The 19,346-nt window shown below is 48.9% G+C and overlaps 1 long non-coding RNA gene across 1 annotated transcript; it reads right to left on the reverse strand.

Annotated features, from left to right (window-relative positions):
• Nucleotides 1-13,058: 13,058 nt before the first annotated feature.
• LOC123602406 lies at nt 13,059-16,465 on the reverse strand. Its single transcript, XR_006714487.1, has 3 exons — nt 16,217-16,465; nt 14,909-15,004; nt 13,059-13,494 (listed from the first exon to the last, which is right to left on the reverse strand). It is a non-coding gene; the product is annotated as an uncharacterized LOC123602406 (long non-coding RNA).
• Between the last annotated feature and the right edge of the window lie 2,881 nt (nt 16,466-19,346).

Consider the following 19,346-nt stretch of genomic DNA (forward strand, 5'->3'; position numbering starts at 1 on the left):
GGGCTCCCAGTTAGGAGTGGCTAAGATGGGAGACAGAGCTGAGTACTGTGATGGGGGAAGCATGGAGACCCCCAGATGGCTTGCTGGGTCAAGGGGAACTTACGGCAGGGATGATATATGAGAGGGCCTTGACGAATGAGTAGAAGTTTACTGGGTAGGAATGATGTGGGGGGCAGGGCAAGAGAGTATTCCTTCAACTCCATTTATGGAGCTCCTGCTCCATATTATCAGACCCCCTGCTAGGTATTAAATGGATGAAAATGATGAACACAAGAACCCCGGTGTTAAGGAAGCCGAGACTCAGAGAGGCAAAGTGACATCCCGCGAGTTACACAGCATATGAGGGGCAAAGCAAAGACTCGGAATTCTCCAAGTCCCAACCTTTTCCCACCCTTACTGGGCACGACTCTGGTGGACAGCAATAGGCAGCTGGTGGGGACATAGGTCCCCATTCTAAGTGTACCCCAGCATGCTCACTCCCCAACACCTCACACAAATGGATGTTGGATATGCCTTTGATTTCCATGCCTTTCTCCACCTCCCAGGTTGGAGACTGCGAAAATAAATGTCCCAAGTAAGGCCAAGGCAGGTCCCCAGGCCAGATGGTCCTATGGGAGGGTCTTGCAGAGATAGCTGGAGAGGCCAAACCCAAGCAAACATTAGCATTAACAGCTGTGATGAAGTCAGGGTCTGAGCCAGAAAACAGCTCTGTGTCACCTACAAAGTGTAAGGGGAAGGGAGAGAAGGCCAGAAGCGGGAGATGGAGGTTAATGTGTATGGCAATTTTTTGTTTAATGTTTATTTATTTTTGAGAGCACACAAGCAGGGGAGGGGCAGAGAGAGGGGGACAGAAGATCTGAAGTGGGCTCTTCGCTGATAGCAGCAAGCCTGGTGTGGGGCTTGAACTCACGAACCTCGAGATCATGGCCTGAGCCGGAGCTGGATGCTCAACCGACTGAGCCACCCAGGTGCCCCACGAGTCTGGCATTTTCATGACCTAACCCCAGAAGTCACATGGCATCACTCTGGCTGTACCTTTTTAGTCAAGGCAGTTATGAGCACCTGTCTGGTCCAAGGGGAGAGGGTATAAACTCTACTTTATATATATATATATATATATATATATATTTATTTATTTAGAGAAAGAGAGAATGAGCAGGGGAGGGGCAAACAGAGGGGGAGAGAGAGAATCCCAAGTAGGCTCTGCAATGTCAGTGCAGAGTGCGACGCAGGGCTCAATCTCACGATTGGTGAGATCATGACCTGAGCTGAAACCTAGAGTCGGCTGCTTAACCGACTGAGGTGTAGGCATGCCTAAACTCTACTTCCTGAGGGGGAGTGGCGAGATTCCACAAGAGCAGGTGAGATGGGAGATACTGTAGCTGCACTCTTTGGAAAATAAAACGTGCCACACCCACTTTTGCAGCTCGTGTTGTGACCTCAGGGTATCTTTCGGGGAACAGAAGTTCTGAGGTCGAGAGCAGTCCAACTTACTGCCCCTTTCCCTTTCGGTTGGCGTTTTTGCATTTTTAAGCATCTTATTCCATAAAGGAAGTTCGTAAGGGAGCGTTCCTACGCGTTCTCCTCTTGCATTTGGCTCTTCATCAAGTTGGCTCTTGCATTTGAACTCTTAACCCATCTGGAATCGATGTTTGTGTTTGGTGTGAGGTGCAGGTCGCATTTCGTGTTTTGCCGAAGGATAACCAGAAGCGTCAACGCCAATCAGTCAACAGTCCTTTGTTCATCTGCAATGCTGCTGTCAGCGGTCATATCTCCACACGCGCACGGGCCCATTTCTAGGGTCTTTGCTGTGTCCCATTGCTTTAGTTGTTTATTGCTTGTGCCAACACCCACACTTTCTTAATTTCTGGGGTTTTATAAGCCTCAGCAGCTGGTCAGGCAGGCCGCTCACCTTATTTTTCTTTTTCGGGAGTATCTTGGCCTTTGTGCTCGTCAATTAAAAAAAAAAAAAGTTAAGGGCGCCTGGGTGGCTCAGTTGGTTGAGCGTCTGACATCGGCTCAGGTCATGATCTCACGGTTCGTGAGTTCGAGCCCCGCGTCGGGTTCTGTGCTGACAGCTCAGAGCCTAGAGCCCATTTCAGATTCTATGTCTCCCTCTCTCTGCCCCTTCCCTGCTCATGCTCTGTCTTCTCTCTGTCTCAAAAATGAATAAACGTTAAAAAAAATTTTTTTTTTAAGAAGTTAAAATCAATTTGCAAAATTCTCCAAAAGTTGTTGGAATTTTTATTGGGATGATATGGAATCTACAAATTGATTTGGAGAACATCGACATGGATAATTGATCATTTTTTATTCATGCATCTTAAATATGTCCCCATTTTTGAAAGGTCTTCTTCAATGTTTTTCAAGAAAGCTTAAAATCTTTCTCCATAAAAAAAAAAAACTTTCATATGTACAACGCCAAACCTTCAAGGAACTAAGAACCTGGATTCATAAAACATCTCCATAGCAAAATCAAAGTCAGTGTGGTAAGGGAAAATTGTAGGCCTACATGACCTGCGAACGCGTTTGTGAAAACCCCAAAGAAAACACAAGCAAAGTCTAGGGCATCACACTCCAGGAGCCTTTCCCGAGAAGCGGGGGACCGGCCCCTTGCTCCCGCGCAGGAGCCTGTGTGGCTGGGGCGCCGCCTTGGGTCATGAGGTCCAGACTGGTTGACCTCTGAATGCCTACCCCTGAATGCCTACTCCAGACTTGCCTGAAAAAGAGGTGTAGACCCCTCTTGTGCTGTCTTTTTAAGTTGATTTCAGGGTACATTTTAATTTTTGTTGCTATTATAAAGGCATCTTTTTAAAAATTACATTTTTGAACTTTATGTTGCCGGTATAAAAAAATGCAGCTTCTTTTTATGTATTTATCTTATACTCACTCATCTTGCTAAACTCTACTATTTAAATTATTTGTTTGAGGGCTGTTTGTGGATTCTTCGTAGACAATAGTATCTGCAAACAATGAGAGTTTTGTTTGGCTTTTTCATTTCCTAGCTTTATACTTCCCATTTCTTGTTTTATTGTGCTGGCTAAGGACGCCAGAACAGAGTTTCACAGAAGCTATGCAGCAGGAACACTTATCTTGTTCCTGATTTTAAAGAGGATTTTTAAAAAACAACTCACTATTGAATCTATTTGCTGGTGGAGGTTTTATAGGTATTCTTTGTGAGGTTTAGGAAGCTTCTCTCTCTTCCGAGTCTAGGAGATTTTTGTTTGTTTCATCATGAATGAACATTGAATTGTGTTGAATCCTTTCTTTCCCCATCTATGAGATGAAAATGCAGCTTTTCTCCTTTAAACTGTTCGTGCTGAATATTAGGTAAGATAAAATTTGGCCAAGATAATACTAGCTTAAACATAAGAGGGGTCTATGCCTTTCTCGCAGACAAGTCTGGAGTAGGCATTCAGGGGTAGGCATTCAGAGGTCAACCAGGCTGGACCTCATGACCCAAGGCGGCGCCCCAGCCACACAGGCTCCTGCGCGGGAGCAAGGGGCCGGCCCCCCGCTTCTCGGGAAAGGCTCCTGGAGTGTGATGCCCTAGACTTTGCTTGTGTTTTCTTTGGGGTTTTCACAAACGCATTCGCAGGTCCTGTAGGCCTACAATTTTCCCTTACCACACTGACTTTGATTTTGCTATGGAGATGTTTTATGAACCCAGGTTCTTAGTTCCTTGAAGGTTTGGTGTTGTACATGTGAAAAATTCTTCATCTTGAGATTCTTAATGAAAAATTTTAAAACGATTTCACATTTATAGCAAAGTTGCAACTAGAGTACACATAATTTATTTTTTTCCCGAATGAATATTGTAGTGTTTCCTACAAACAAGGGCATCTTCCTACGTAACCACAATAGGACCATCAAAATCAGGAAATGAACATGTGTACATTACCATAATCTAGCCCTCAGGCCCCATTCAACTTTCTCCAGTTGTCCCAATAACGGCCTTTGTGGCCGAACGAGCCAGTTCAAAATCTCCTGGTATGTTGTGTTTCTTAGTCTCCTTCACACTGAAACAGTTCTCAGTCCTTCCTTGACTTTCAGGATCTTGGTATTTTGAAGATTATAGGCCAGTTATTCTTGCCTTGCCCTCGTAGAATGCCCTTCAGTTTTGGTTGGTCTGATGTTCTCTCATGATTAGATTCAGGTTTTGAATCTTTAGCAGGAATATCACAGAAGTGACGCTGTGTTCTCGGTGCATCCTATCAGGCTGCACGTGATTTCAATTCGTCTCATTACTGTTGCTGTTTGATCACCTTGATTGTGTTTGCCAAGCTTCTGCACAGGAAGATTACTGCAGAAAATTATTCCTTTTCCATTTGTAATGAAAACGTATTTTTGTGGGTATTTTGAAATGATATAAATATCCTGTTCCCCCTCAAATTCTCCCTCCCTCCTCCTCTCCTTCCTTCCTCCCTGACAATTTGGACGCATGGTTTCTTATTTTATTCAGTGAATTATAACGTTACTATCATTATTTATTTTCATGTACAAAGTGTTCCAGATTAGACAGTGACTTCTGTGTCTCTTTGATATATCCCCATCCTTAAGTACTTCCTCACTTTCCAGAACAGAAGGCTCATCTTGTTCTTTTCCTGCCCCAGGAATCAGCCATTTCCAAAAGGAGCCCTGGATCTTTTTAGAAGCCAAGATCTAGATACTAGGGGTGCTCATCGCTATTGGGGTTTAATTCTCCCAGGTCTTCTCAGTGGAGAGAGCTAAAAGCATATCCATCTGGGGGTGCCTGGATGGCTCAGTCAGTTAAGCATCCGACTTGATTTTTGCTCGGGTCATGATCTTACTAACCATGAGACTGAGCCCCGCATCAGACTCGGAGTTAACAGCGGAGCCTGTTAGCTTGGGATTCTCTCCTGTCTCTCTGCCCCTCCCCCACTTGCGTCCACACATGCACTCTCTCTCTCAAAATAAATATTTTTTAAAAAGCCTATCTATCTGGAAAACTGTGAGTTCACTCCACTCCCTCCAGTTCCACTCCAACACCACACAGCTAATTCTATATTTCTCTTTCCATATTTATGACCCTCTCCTCCAACAGTGAGAAACATGGCTTCCATGATACTGAGTATGCTTATTTATTTGAGATATAGAACCGATCTCTATAGCCACTGCGCCTTCCTTTGTGTGGACACCCTTCTCACCCTTTCTGTGTTCTGCTACCCCATCCAGGGCTAGTCCCTCATACGGGTCCAGGGGTCTGGCAATGGGAAGTAAAGTTAACATTTGTTGAATTGATTCACGCAATGCTCAGTCTTTCTTTAGTAACCCTCACCAAGAAATTCAAGGTTTATTCTACCAAAATCTCCTTTAAGTTTGAATTGTCAATGAAAAAGAGACCATTTGTTTTCATACCTGGGAAGATAATTTTTTCTTTTTGCTTTTTCTTTTATTCCAGGATAGTTAATGTGCAGTGTTATATTAGTTTCAGGTATACAATTTAGTGATTCAACAGTGCTATATATTACTCGGTGCTCATCACAATAAGTGTATTCTTTTTTTAAAAACATTTCTTTTTAATGTTTATTTATTTTTGAGAGAGAGAGAGAGAGAGAGCGAGCATGAGTGGGGGAGGGGCAAAGCGAGAAAGGGAGGGAGACACAGAATCCGAAGCAGGCTCCAGGCTCTGAACCGTCAGCACAGAACCTGATGCGGGTGCAAATGCACAAACCGTGAGATCATGACCTGAACCGAAGTCAGACGCTCCACCGGCTGAGCCACCCAGGCGCCCCGCGATAAGTGTATTCTTGATCAACCGGGAGGAGAATTTTAAAAATAATATCGAATGGGGAAAACACACAGTTAAAACTCCCCTTAGAAATCTCATACCCTCAGAAACATTGCTGGACTCCTGATTTGAGACCCTTTCCCTCAGCTGCATGCTATTCTTCCACATTTTTGTGAGCAGGCGTGCACTACGGTGGGTTACCCGTTCTTGATAACTACGAATTGTGGCGAAGCACACTCACCGTTACAATTCTTTTTTTTTTTTTTTTTTTTTTAGAGGGAGAGCATGTGAACAGGGTAGAGGGGCAGAGGGAGAGAGAGAGAGAATCATAAGCAGGCTCCACATTCAGCACAGAGCCCGATATGGGGCTCAATCCCACAACCCTGGGATTATGACCGGAGCTGACATCAAGAGTCAGACGCTCAACTGACTGAGCCACCCAGGCACCCCCCACTCTCCCAATTCTGATGCTCCTACTCCATATGGTCCCAGATCTAGATACGTGGTGACCTCTGGTATCTCTTGGTCACAATTAGACCATCTCCTACTTTGCTGTTCAGCTGATATTTCTTACACCTGCTAGTGTCCTCCCTTCTGATTTACTCTTTGTTAATCTGAAGAGGTCTGAGGAACCAAATCACTGAACCCAACAAGAATGTGAAAATAGATATCATTGCATTCAGACTTATTCAGCCCAAACCACGGCCCCGGTTTCTCTGGCTGGACCTGGGACCTAGGACCTGGGACCTGAGTCAGGCAGGAGGCGCTTGGCTCCGTGGGGCACTGTTAGACCCCCAAACGAGGAAGAGGCCAGGAGTCCAATGCTCTGAGTGCCCGGGTCTCCCTGCCACAGAGGCCTGGTCTGCGGCCAGACCCCAGGCCTACCACCCCCTCTCTTCTTGCCCTCCTCCCCTTTGGGGTTTCTGTTAGCCTGTCATCTTTTCTGCAGGTTTCTTTCTCTTTTCCCCATCTTTGTCCCCCTGTATATGAAGCTTGATTCTGCCACGGGCTTGCTGGGCCTCAATTTTCTCCTCAGGAAAATAGAGGGAGGGTCGAATGTAGATTTTAAGGCCCTCCTGGCTTTGCCTTCTCCTACCTCCCATCTCTGCCGTCTCTCTTTTTGCTCCCTGTCTACTTAGCATATACTCTTTCCCTTCTGCCTCTGATTCTCTTAGAATTTCTCTCCTTTCTCTTTCTGTGACTTTAGTCTTTGCTGTGACTCTGAATATCTACCTCCTATCTTAATTTTTCTTCCTTGAATCTATTTCTTTTTTTTTTTTAATGTTTTAAAATTTTATTTATTTATTTTTGAGAGAGACAGAGACAGCATGAGTGGGGAGGGGCAGAGAGAGGGAGGGAGAGGGAGAGAATCCCAAGCAGGCTCCACACTGTCAGCACAGAGCCCGACGTGGGACTCGAACCCGTGAAAGTGTGAGATCACAACCTGAGCTGAAACCGAGTCAGATGCTCAACTGACTCAGCCACCCAGGCACCCCTCTTGAATCCATTTCTTTCTCCTTCTTCCTTTCTCTGTTTCTAGTGCTTCCAACTCTACAGTTAGAAGTATAGACTCTGTCCCTCTCTGCCCTGCTCTCTGGCTTTCTACCTCTTCCTTGTCTGTGACAACTTTGTTCTGAATTCTGTTTCTCTTTCTGATCACTGCTCCCCAGTTCCCTGCCCCTCTTTCTCAGCCTATTTCTGAACCAGTGTTTCTGGGTCCCCCCCCCCTTCCTTGTCCCTGCCCAGAGTCCCCTTTCCCATCCATGCCCTGGCCTGGGGCTGGGAGCTAGGTGCCACTGCCACGCGGCCCCTACCAGAGCCAGGCTCCTCCCTGTAATGGAAACAGCAGCTGTGAGGCTGGCCCCAGCGGGCATGTTGGGCCCTGTTGGCTGCCTTTGTCTCAAAGAAGGCTCATAAAGTCTCACACAGCACTCAGAGAGGACGTCCAATCCTGTCACAGCCCAGACCCAGATAGTGGGCATCGACTGCACAAGCAATCCCAAACTATATGCATGCACGCACATACACACACACACACACACACACACACACACACAAGCACGGCTGGGGCATGAGCACTGGCAGTGATTTCTCATCAGGAACTGCTGCTGGCACTCAGGTTCTTGTAAACAGTGTTTCCTCTCTTTGAAGTCTACTCTGGCCTTAATTGCAAGTTTCCAGTCCTTGGAATGTTCTCCTTGTAGACATGGATCAAGACTCAGTAGGGAGAGAGAATTCTGACTTATCCGAGGGTTAGGATCTGGCTTGATTACCATCAAACCCGCAGGGATTTCACCTTGCAGTCCGGACCTGTGCTTTCCAGAATCCGGACCTCACAGACATTTACTGAGCATCTCCCTACCCGCGCCAGGGGCACCTGTCACCCCACACAAGCCTCGCGGCAGTCTCGGGAGGCAGGTGCAAATGTCCTCCGTTTCACAGGTGAGGAGGCTTAGGCTCCCAAGGTCACAGGCCCATCAGGAAGAGTTTTCAACCCCGTACAAGTCTAGCCTGCTCACTCTGTCCTCCACCCACTGTGACAACCCGAGGATGCGAATGTGGCAGTGGGAAGAGAAGCCAAGAGACCCTTCGAAGCAGACCCGGACGGATGGTTCTAGTCCTGGAGAAGACACAACAGAAATAAAGTCAGATCTGCTATCCCAGAAGCTGCCATGGTATTGTTGGATTTCTGACCCCAAAGGTTGGAGATCTGCATTTTAGGGGGGAAGGAGTGTGACCGTCAGGGTTGGGGACAGGCCACATCACATGTAGTGTGTCCTTAAAGGAAGCAAAAAGTGCCCAAGAGGTGGGTGGGCTGAGATGTCAAGGTGGGAAGCAGCAGGCTGCCCGTTTGGAGGCAGCTGCTGGTGGTCTTCTAGCACAGGGAAGAGTGGCCTCCTTCCCGACTCGCTGCCCAGGACCCCTTGATATGTAGCCACAGGGGGCTCCTTAGGCCTCCGTGGCCTAGTGTCTGCTTTGTGCATTCAGTTCTGTTCCCAGCTTATGGTTAGTTTTACAGACACTGTGCCAGACCTGCCCTGTCTAGGGTCCTGAGCCCATGGACAATAATTTGATAGCAATTCAGGCTGCAAAATCTCAGCCTCACGCCCTCCAGGGCACTGGCAGGGGCCCATGTGACAAGCGTGGCTCACTTTCTCATCACATTGTGGGTTTTGGTCTTCTCGGTTCTCCCATCTACTCCTCACCATTCGCTGCTGGCTCTTTGTCCACAGGCGGGTCTCCACCAAGTTGCCCTCTGTTGCTTCGGCGCTGCTCAATCAGTTTGCTGGAGATCGGGGTGAAACGGTGGCCCGCGGGCTCGATGTCCGGCACGCGCGTGAAGAGGGAGGGGCCGAGGTTGCCCAGGCCACAGGGTCCACTCCAAAGCGTTGTTCCCACCTCCTCAGGGGCTTCCGCCCTCCACTAGGCTGCAATCCTCCGCCTTCCCCACGAGCTTAGAACCGGGGCCCTGGCTTAGTGGTCCCGTCTCCTAGTATCAAAGACGGGGCTGGCGCCAAGTGGGACATCAGAAAGGATGTCACAGGCGAATGAAGACGCGAGTCTCAACAAGCTGGATTCGCGAATAGGATGTGCCCAGAGGAGCTTTATCAGAAATGAATGCAAAGATGCCGCTCGAGCCCGGGACGGGGAGTTCTCCCACCCGGGAAGACGCAGACCCTCCAGGTGGCGGAGGCTGGCGGCTCACCCTGACGAGCAGCACTGGGGGCTCCTGAAACCCGAGTCGGTCCTGGGCCGGGTGTGGTTCCACCCAGCTCTACCCTGGCCCGCAGCACCTTGGCGGCTTCTAGATGCTGCCTTACGAGAAGAAGAAGGGCAAAACAAAGCATCCCTGCTCTGCCTTGGGGTCCTGTCCCAAAAAGGGAGGCCTATCCTGCACAAGCTGCTTTCAGAAATAGCAGCACCGCAAGTGTGGACCACCTTCTTGCTCAAGACCAAGGCCACGGCCCAGGCTAGGGCACCGGCTTACCACTGGGAGCCCCCTTGCTGTTGTGTTCTGGCCTGGACACTTCCTCAGCCTGGCAAGGCCGCTGGCTCCAGGGAAACATGGCATTGGTTTGCTGTTTATGTCTTTGAAGCCGTATAGAACCGGGCTTGGCTTTCTGCAGGGGACGGCCTGTTGACACAAGCCCCGTCTGAGGCAGGGTGAGCCAGGCCTGGTCCCTGCGATAAATCCCTGGCAGGGAGCAGGAGTGACCACAATACATAAAATAAATGCCAGAGGAAAAACTCCTGAAATACCCGCTGAGATGGCAAATGCACACCCAGCTGCCAGAAGACGGGCAAGTCAAGTTCCACATGAAAGTCTTAATTTCCCAGGACACCTGGGTGCGTGGCTCAGTCAGTTGAGCATCTGACTTTGGCGCAGGTCATTATCTTGTGGCTCGTGGGTTCGAGACCCACGTCCGGCTGGGCTTGCTGCTGTCAGCATGGAGCCCACTTGAGATCCCTTGTCCTCTTCTCTCTGCTCCTCCCCCACTTGCACTCTCCCCCCAAAAACATTTAAAACAAAATCTCAATTTCCCACATTAATGAGGTGCATCTGGAGCTCCTAGGCTGGCTGTGAGGGGGGATCAGGTATCTACTCATCATGACAGGGTGGGCTTCCTTACCTCAGTGTCTCCAAGAATCTCCCTAGCCTCTGAGCAGCTTCCCGCCCCCAAGTCTTCCACACTCACCTAGAACTGTCTCTATTCCCCAGAACGGCTTTCACCCTAATACAACTCTCTATTTTCATAGAAATCTCCTTAGGATCCTGACAGACCACCTCGTACTTGCTGGGTGGCCTCAGGGAGGGCAGACAAATCTCTCTGAGGTTCGCGCATCCCCTAGAGTGCATCTCATTTAATCCTCAGGGCCAGCCTAGAAGGTACACGTATTTTGTGTATCATGTTACAAAAGGGAACCGCTCCAGGGTGTGAGGTACTCCCCAAGGTCCCCCTTACTGGAGGTGGACTCCTGGGTCTGACTCTAGCCTGTGCTCTTTGCTCCTCGCCCTGCACCCCTATGGACTCTGATGTCTTTCCCTCCGTCGCCACCCTGCCAGGGCTGTGGACAAAATGCAGGCCAGGCCCTCTGTGGGCTACAGTGCCCTCCTGCAGGGCCAAGAAAGGCTCCTCTGCCAATTGTTGGAGCCTTGGTGCCCTCTGCTGGATAAAGACTGAAATACCAGCCTGAGTCCACACCGGTACATTGTCTTTCGAAAGAACCCTTATTTCTTCATCCATCCATCTGCGTCCATCCTTCCATTCACCCGCCCACCCCAGTTTTTCTGACGTCCTGCAGCGTCACCCTCACTCCCAGGGGCCCCCCTGAAGCACCCCCAGCTCGGGCTTTACACCTGGCTTCGCGTGGGCCTCAGTGACGGAAGAGCAGGAGACGAGGAAGCCCCACACTGTGTGCCTCTTTCTTGCTTGTCACATCCATTGTATACTTCGTCCTCACGACAACCCTAAGGATTCCGAGGATACAATACAATACAACATACAACAATACGACATACACATATTATCTAGCTGATAAGTGCCAGGCAGGGTCTTGGGGACCCGGGAATGAACAAGACAGGGGAGGTCTGTCCTATCTCATAGGAGTGTAATGGCTAAACAGATTATCACATGCCAAGCACCTAGAACAGTTCTAAACATAACGTGCACTGGGTGTTGGCTATTGTCATTATCCTGACTGTTGGCTATTTATTGGTACTTTACGTTTGGTGATGCTTCTTGACTCTCCGGGGCGGATGAAGATGATGGGGGGCAGGATTGTTCTGTGGGCAGAGTGGAGAACAGGGACGCAGGTGTTGGGGCCGGAGGGAGGCTGGACAGAAGCCTTAACAGCCAAGAAGCCCCACATCAGGACAGCTGGCCCAGGGACAGTGGGTGGTTCACCAGTGGACGCGTGCAAGCAGGGGTAGAGATACTGCAGGGCGTTCCTTCCCTGTGTGAGAGGCACAGAGACCACTTACAGCTTCTTCCTCAGCTGAAGGCTTCCATTTCTCCAGGGGGAAGCAGAGGAGTGGTCTCCACTCCTCCAGAGGTCTCCAGGGGGAACAGATGGAGTGGACCCTAACGCTCCTGTAGAGAGCACTCCCTCCCAAGATGAAGAAGCACCAGGCCACCTCCTGGTATCAACCCTGATGCCAGGCGACAAGCCCTCTGCTTGTGACTGTCTCCACCAGACCCTGGGAGACCAGTGGAGACCTTGCCAGCCTTCCCGGGAACTGCCTCCTGGTCCTAGACATGCCGCCACCCTTATAACTTGCTTCAGGCAAGCTGCCTGGCTGATGCTGCGTGCCACAGACACAAACCCTCCCTCCGGCCTCTACCCGAATTGCAGATTCACGAGCAACATAAGTGGCTGTTGTCACGCTAAGACTTTAAGTGTGAGGGTGTTTCCCAGCAGTAGATAATTAAAGCGTCACACGGCACTGTGCTGGTCTCCCCAAGAATTCAGAGATCATATGCTTAGAGCATGTATGGATGCGTCTTGCATAAGCCAGGTCACTTTGTACAAGTTACATACCTTTCCCGAATCCTGTAAAATGGGCACAACGATAGTAACATCTTGAAAGTGCAAACGTACTCTCAACGGTAAGGTCTTGAAAATGTATTCTGTGTGCCTCCCCCACCCCCATACCAGCCCCTTGTCTTCAGGGCAAAATTTAAACTACTGAACCTGGTATTTGAGACCCTTTTTCATTCTGTCCCTCCAGCCTCATCCCCTGCCGTGTCCCCAGCCACAGGAAGTCTGCTGTTCTCACGCTCCCACGTCTCCAGACACTTGTCTATGCTGGTCCCACTGCTTCCAATGCCTTCCTCTCCTACCCGCCTGGAGGACTGCTATGGACACCCAAGACCTGGCCGGTGACACCTCCTCCTGGAGCCCTCCTTGCCTCTGCCCAGGCAGTTGGTCCCCTCTTCTAAGCTCCGTGTGCACCTTGCACTTTCTTCTATCAGGGCTGTTATTGCCACGGGACTTTCTCTCTGGAAGCAGACAGCAGACCACGGCCCCATCAGGCATGGAGGCCATTTCTGATCTCAGGGCTGGGCACCAAGGACAAACTAGTTAAAGCCAGAGTTGGTCAGATGAGCCCTGGTGACAGCAGGGCCGGAAGGCTGTGGATCCTGGCAGATAGTGGGGTAGAATGTGTGGGGCCCTCACTGTGTGGGCCACAGTGAGCGGTGTTTCCTGAGGTCTCTGGATGCCCAGTGCGGGAGGTCCCAAGCCAGAAAGATGGACAGACTCCAGAAATAGCGTCTTCCAGATGAGTGGAGATTTGGGCCCAGGCCAGCGCATGAGCAGTGTGTGTTGACCCTGACCTTCTTTCTAGGCACGCAGCCAACATCTGGATGTACCTGCCGCACTCTGGTCTCTGCACATCTGCTTGTGTCGCTCCTTTCTCCCGAGGTGCCCCCTGTGATCTGCTCCTGGGCAAACCTCTCCTTCTTCAAGGCCTGGAAGGACTAAAGCTGTCTGCTCCTGACTCCCTTTGGGGAAAAGTGGCTGCACCGCTGTCTTTCATCTGCCCACCCAGGTCAAGTCTTTACCCCCATCCACCTCTTTGGGCTGCAGGGGGCTGGCCTGTATGCACAACGTCAGCAGGGTCTCTTACCCTCTAGATTCGTCCCTGTAGGATGTTGCAGTCTGGCTGTGCCCTTTCACCTTTCGAGGCAGCTAGCTGTCTTCTGGGCTCCAGAAAACTCTCTCCTCCCACTTCTTTGGGCCTGGGGAGGCAACAGTTCTACCATTAGCCTCGAGTTACTGCAACACTCTTTATGGCACCCCTATCATCAGCTTCGCAATAGGGATAATCTCCTTGCTGAGGCAAATGGGATGAGTTCACGGCCTCTGGTAGTGTCACTGTGGATCAGATGAACATTAGTGGTAGCACGGGTTGCAGTGCAGGTTGGAAGACCAGTCGGCACGTCAAGTGTCCTTGGCACTTGGCCCAGTGGCAACAATACTAGTCATAAAGACGGGGGAGACACCCGGTTTCTTCCTACAGCCCAAGAGAAAATACATAGGAAAGAAATGAAAAATTACGATCACATAATTGAGAAGATGCATGAGCCACGGGAGGCTTCCATGAGAGCTTGAAGGAACGAGCCTCTTAGGTCCTGTGGCTACCAGAGAGATAGAGCAGGAACAAACCCAAGTTCTGGTGGTAAAGGCTGCAGAGTGACAGCATCCCCAGCCCAGCTGTCTTACATTGCACGTGCGGCACTAACAAGGAAGGAATGGCCATTGGGGTGACATGGTTGGGGCTGAGAATTTTTGACCTGCAAATTCCCCCAAACCTCCTTTGCCAGCCCCTCCCTCCATGTCAGAATGCACCCACTTCTCTGCACAAAAGCCTTTCGGAGGTCGAACCTAGAGGAGTCCTTCTGGAAGCTGATCCTCGCGCTCCTGAGAACACACCCTCATTGTTCTTCATGGCCCATAACTGGGGCTTAATGGGCATGGCATGGAGGAGAAATATAAAGCCTGTACCACAAGAAGATTGTCTATACAGTGAAATTCTTAGAAGACTTTGTCAAGGAGTGCCTGGGTGGCTCAGTCGGTTAAGCGTCCAACTTTGGCTCAGGTCATGATCTCACGGTTCGTGAGTTTGAGCTCCACATTGGGCTCTGCACTGACAGCTCAGAGCCTAGAGCCTGCTTCAGATTCTCTGTCTCTCTCTCTCTGCCCCTCCCCTGCTGTCTCTCTCTCTCTCTCTCTCTCTCTCTCTCAAAAATAGATAAATAAACATTATATAAAAAGAAGACTTTGTCAATCTATATTGGCAGGAACCCGTGGGAGTGGATTACAAGGACATTAGACCCAGGGGAAGAATTATAAGGCCTGACGGGACCAAATTCACTGACAAATGCCCTAGTCTGGGATTTGGGGTTTAATTTTTTCATTTGATCACCTATGAGTGGTTTTAATTGTCTCTAGTTTGCCTAACTGAAATTTGAACACGATGATGATCTCACTGGATGAGGTGGAAATGCCAGAACTTCCTTAGAATTCTGTGTAGGAAAGAGTCTAAAGTCTCAGGAAAGTAAACATGTTGAAACAGATCTATTATACACAAGCTGCTCACACCCTTAGGAGAAGCTGGAGCACGCTCCCTTCACTAAAGTATGAGGAACTCACTCATGGCAGCAGGTGTTGGTGGCAGAGTGAACTCATATTCTTTTCTGTGAACAACTTCTATCCATTTAAGAAGCAGTTAATGACTTGCTCCTGGCCCTGGTAGAGATGGAAACAGACACATTACAGACCCTCAGTGACTGTGCTACCAGAATTACAAGTGAACTGGGTGTTATCTGATGCACTGAACCATAATACTGACATGCACAGAACCATTCCTTAATAAAATGGAGGTGGCAGACATGACCAAGCAGGTGGCTGAGGCTCCCATGGTACCTACTCCTGTTTCTGCCACTTCTCCCTCAACCCACACCCATGACCTTATTGGGAATTCCTTACCAGTTAGTGGAGGAGGAAAAAGTGGGCCTCGTTCAAGGATGGATATCATGATACTCTGGCATTGGCCAGGAGTGGATGGAAGCTACATTACAATCCCCAACCGAAGCTGGCTTTGAAATACAAGTGGTGAAGGGAAATCTCCCCAGTGGGCAGAACTTCAGAGGATCCCTCTGGTTGTACATTTTGTGCAGGAGAGATGGCCTGAGGTCTTAGTTCACTTTGACTCATGGGTAGTTGATAATGGATCATCTGGATGGCCAAGGTCTTAGGCCATCCTAAGGATAGGAAAATTGGTGTGAATGAGGTATGTGGATGCATCTCTCCGAATAGGCACGGGGTGTGAATGCCCCACCAGAGGGGTATCTATGACAGAGGAAGTCTTCAATACTTAGGTGAACAAGATGAGCTGTGGCTATCAGTCAGCTGCTTTCCAGCCACCCCAAATGCTTGTTCAATGGGCCCACATCCAAAATGGCCACAAGAACCAGAATGGAGGCTGCCTGTGGGTTCCATAACATGAACTTCCATGGTTCATCTGACTATTGCCACAGCTCAGTGCCCAGCCTGCCAACAACAGAGACCACACCAAATGCACAGACTGGCACCATTTCCTTGGGGGGAGGGATCAGCCAGCTACCTGTTATATCAGATCTCTCCCCTCACAGAGGAGGCAACCCTTTTTTCTACTCGCAGAGATAGGAATAGAACTATGCATAGATTTGCTTTCCTTGCCCAGTGCTTTTGCCAGAACTGGTATTCCTGGGTTTGCAGGAGTGCCTTTTATTACCATAGTGTGTTCTACAACAATGATCTGACTGGGGGCACATCTGACTGCAGAGGAGCTGCAGCAGGTGGCTCACTGGGTTGGCTTCATCTCCCATCATCCAGAAGCATTTGGCTTGATGGACCTGTGGACTGGTCTGCTGAAGGTTCAGTTATAGAATGAGCTGGGAGACACTAGCTTGTACTCACAGGATGCAATATACGCTTTATACTAATGGCCAAGTGTGTGGTCTTCCTGTGGACAGAATGAGCAAGCTGAGAACCAAAAAATGAAGAGGAGTGGCCTCTCGCTGGAAGAATGTTTGCTGCCACCTGTGCCTGATCTTGGACTTGGCAGTTTGGGGCTCCCTGTGTCTAGGAGAGGAACAGCTCCACCAGAGAATGCAGTAATTCATCTTAGGAATTGGAAGTTGAAACTGCCTCTTGACCATTTCGAGATCTTCATGACCCTGAATCAATAGGCAGAGAAGGAAGTCACACTATATAAGCCAAAGCGATGGGTCCCCATTGCTATGAGGAAATGTCATTGTTGCCTCACAATGGAGCAGGGAGGAAGGGAGGACTGTGACTGGCACCCAGGACATTAACGGAGGAGACTGTCAGTCCTCCCTTGCCCAGAAGTCCCGGTCAATAATCAACGGAGCAACCCAGTAAAGAGCAGACCACTGAGGACTCAAGATTTTTTAGGAATGAGGGTTTGGATCCCTATACCAGGTGGAGAAGCCCCATGTGAGGTGCTGCAAGAGGATGAGGGGGACATAGAATAATGGCAAATGGAGGCAGCTCTGATTAGCACTGTATTTTTGTGTTTTATTTTATTATTTTTTTAGAGAGAAGGAGAGAGAGCATGCGTGCTCCTGCATGTGAGTGGGAGAGGGGCAGAGAGAAAGAGAAAGAGAGAATCTCAAGCAGGCTGCACACCCAGCACGAGCCTGACGGGGGGCTCAATTTCACAACACTGAGATCATGACCTGAGCTGAAATCAAGAGTCAGACGCTAAACAGACTGAGCCACCCAGGTGCCCCTGATTAAGCACTTTAGATGACCAATCAGCTATGGAGATGGGGACTGTAGCAGCCACGCGTTATGTAAATTGCTTCTTTTGTACCCACTTTCTTATATAAAGAACGCTAGTAGTGACTAATGTTTTTTTATTTTTATTTTTTTTAATTTTTTTTTAAATGTTTATTTATTTTTGGGACAGAGAGAGACAGAGCATGAACGGGGGAGGGTCAGAGAGAGAGGGAGACACAGAATCGGAAACAGGCTCCAGGCTCTGAGCCATCAGCCCAGAGCCCGACGTGGGGCTCGAACTCACGGACCGCGAGATCGTGACCTGGCTGAAGTCGGACGCTTAACCGACTGCGCCACCCAGGCGCCCCGTGACTAATGTTTTTTTAAAATGTTTATTTATTTATTTTTAAGAGAGGAGAGAGAGAGAGAGCGAGCATGAGCAGGGGAGGGGCAGAGGGGGGGGGTGACAGAGAATCCCAAGCGGGCCCTGCACAATCAGCACAGAGCCTAATGTGGGGCTCAAACTCATGCACCCTGAGATCATGACCTGAGCTGAAGTCAAGTGTTGGATGCTCAAAATCTGAGCCCCCCAGGCGCCCCATGACTAACGTGTTAGTCTCAAGTGGTTGCAAGGCGAATTGACAGTACCTTGTTAATATGGTAGCCGATGAGACTTTGCATGTCTATCTTAGGGACAAGACTTCACTGGATGAAAGACAGGAGTGAATGCTGAGAGGCAAAGGGGTGGACTGTGCCACATACCTTCTCCTTGCCTGCCAGGTGATCTCCTCCCCTCGCCTACTCTGACCTGGGAGGCTGGCTTGCGTGGGAAACACCATCAAACCTCTATGCCTGCCGGCTTCTGCTTGGGCTTGACCAAGGAGAGACCTGGAGAATGAAGAAGAGTGAGATCAAGATATTTGTTTCCATTGCTGCTTCCATGCAGGATTGTCTTGGGTTGGCTGTATCCCTCAACCAAAGGTCATTGCCCCCATCAAGGCAGCCTTCTCTCATAACTTTACCCTTCCCAGGTCTAGTAACTGTGCCCTCCCTTCCCTTTGGGGCCAAGAATGGTAGCAGCTCTGCTGCTGCTAACCCCAGTTTATAGCACAAGCTCTACATCCTTCTGTTAATAATTCTTTGGTAAATAAATCCTCCCGGGATTATCCTAATTTGCGTGTGCCTCTGCTTCTAGCTGAGATCCTGACTGCCATAATCTTCTTTCTTTAAACATCCCCCTTTCCTGTTTCAAGGGCACTGAACACTTTCTGTTTTGAATCATGTGATCTGTATCTGCATCTAGTCAGTGCTCGGTAATGGTGATGATAGTGATTATTATTAGTAATGTTCATCATTTACCGAATACTTTAACACTCACTCATAGCTTCCTAGTGAGGTAGATATTATAATAGTATCACTGTTTATTGATAAGGAAATTGAAGCTCAGAGAAGCTAAGTGACTTGCTTAGGGTCACTCAGAGAGTATTATGGTTGAGGATTTTAACTGAAGTCTGTGGAGCTCAGAGTTCCCTCCTGGTTACTGTTGCCAGGACGGGTTTATCCACTCTGAGATAGGAACTGTTTGTTCCTTCCATCCAAATACTGTCCCCAGTGATTGTTTATGTCCCCATGTGTCTAAAAGTAAACCTTCGTTCTCTTGGAGCAAATCATCTTGTTGTCTTTGTTACATAGCAGATACCCCGCGTTGGAAAATCCTAGCAAGTCTGTATCTACCATCAGTCCTTTAGTATGAGAATGACCTTCATGTGACCTTCCTAAGAGATTTTAGACTACAGAACAAGGTCCTGCCCGGAGTATGGCAGGGAGTAAGAGGGAGATGATAGAAATTAGGGATGGAGTGTGGAGGGAAGGAAAGAAGATGGTTCTGGCTCTCCCCTTAGCAAAGTCATAAAGCAGATGATTACAATTTTCATAGGGAAGCTTGGGTTCTGGTTCTAGCCCTCACCCAGCTTGCTGCAGAATGAACTCTCCAAGGCTGTCAGTTTCTTTCGCTATTATATGCCTAAGGTATAGTTCTAAGGTAGCCTTCACAGCTCCTACCTCCCAGTATTTGTGCCCTTGTATAACGTCTCCCTGTGAATGTGACTGGACCCGTGACTTCCTTTGAACCAATAGAATATAGTAAAGAATACGGTATGGTGTTACTCTGTTGATTAAGTTGTATTAGATTATGTTATGTTTTCTAAGACTCTTGCTAGCAGACTCGTTACTGGCTTTGAAGCGGCAAGCTCTCATGAATCCGACAGCCAACAATCTGAATGATTTTGGAAGCAGATCCTTCCCT

This window comes from Leopardus geoffroyi, chromosome D1, assembly GCF_018350155.1.
Source record: "Leopardus geoffroyi isolate Oge1 chromosome D1, O.geoffroyi_Oge1_pat1.0, whole genome shotgun sequence".
In the NCBI taxonomy this organism is placed as follows: Eukaryota; Metazoa; Chordata; class Mammalia; order Carnivora; family Felidae; genus Leopardus; species Leopardus geoffroyi.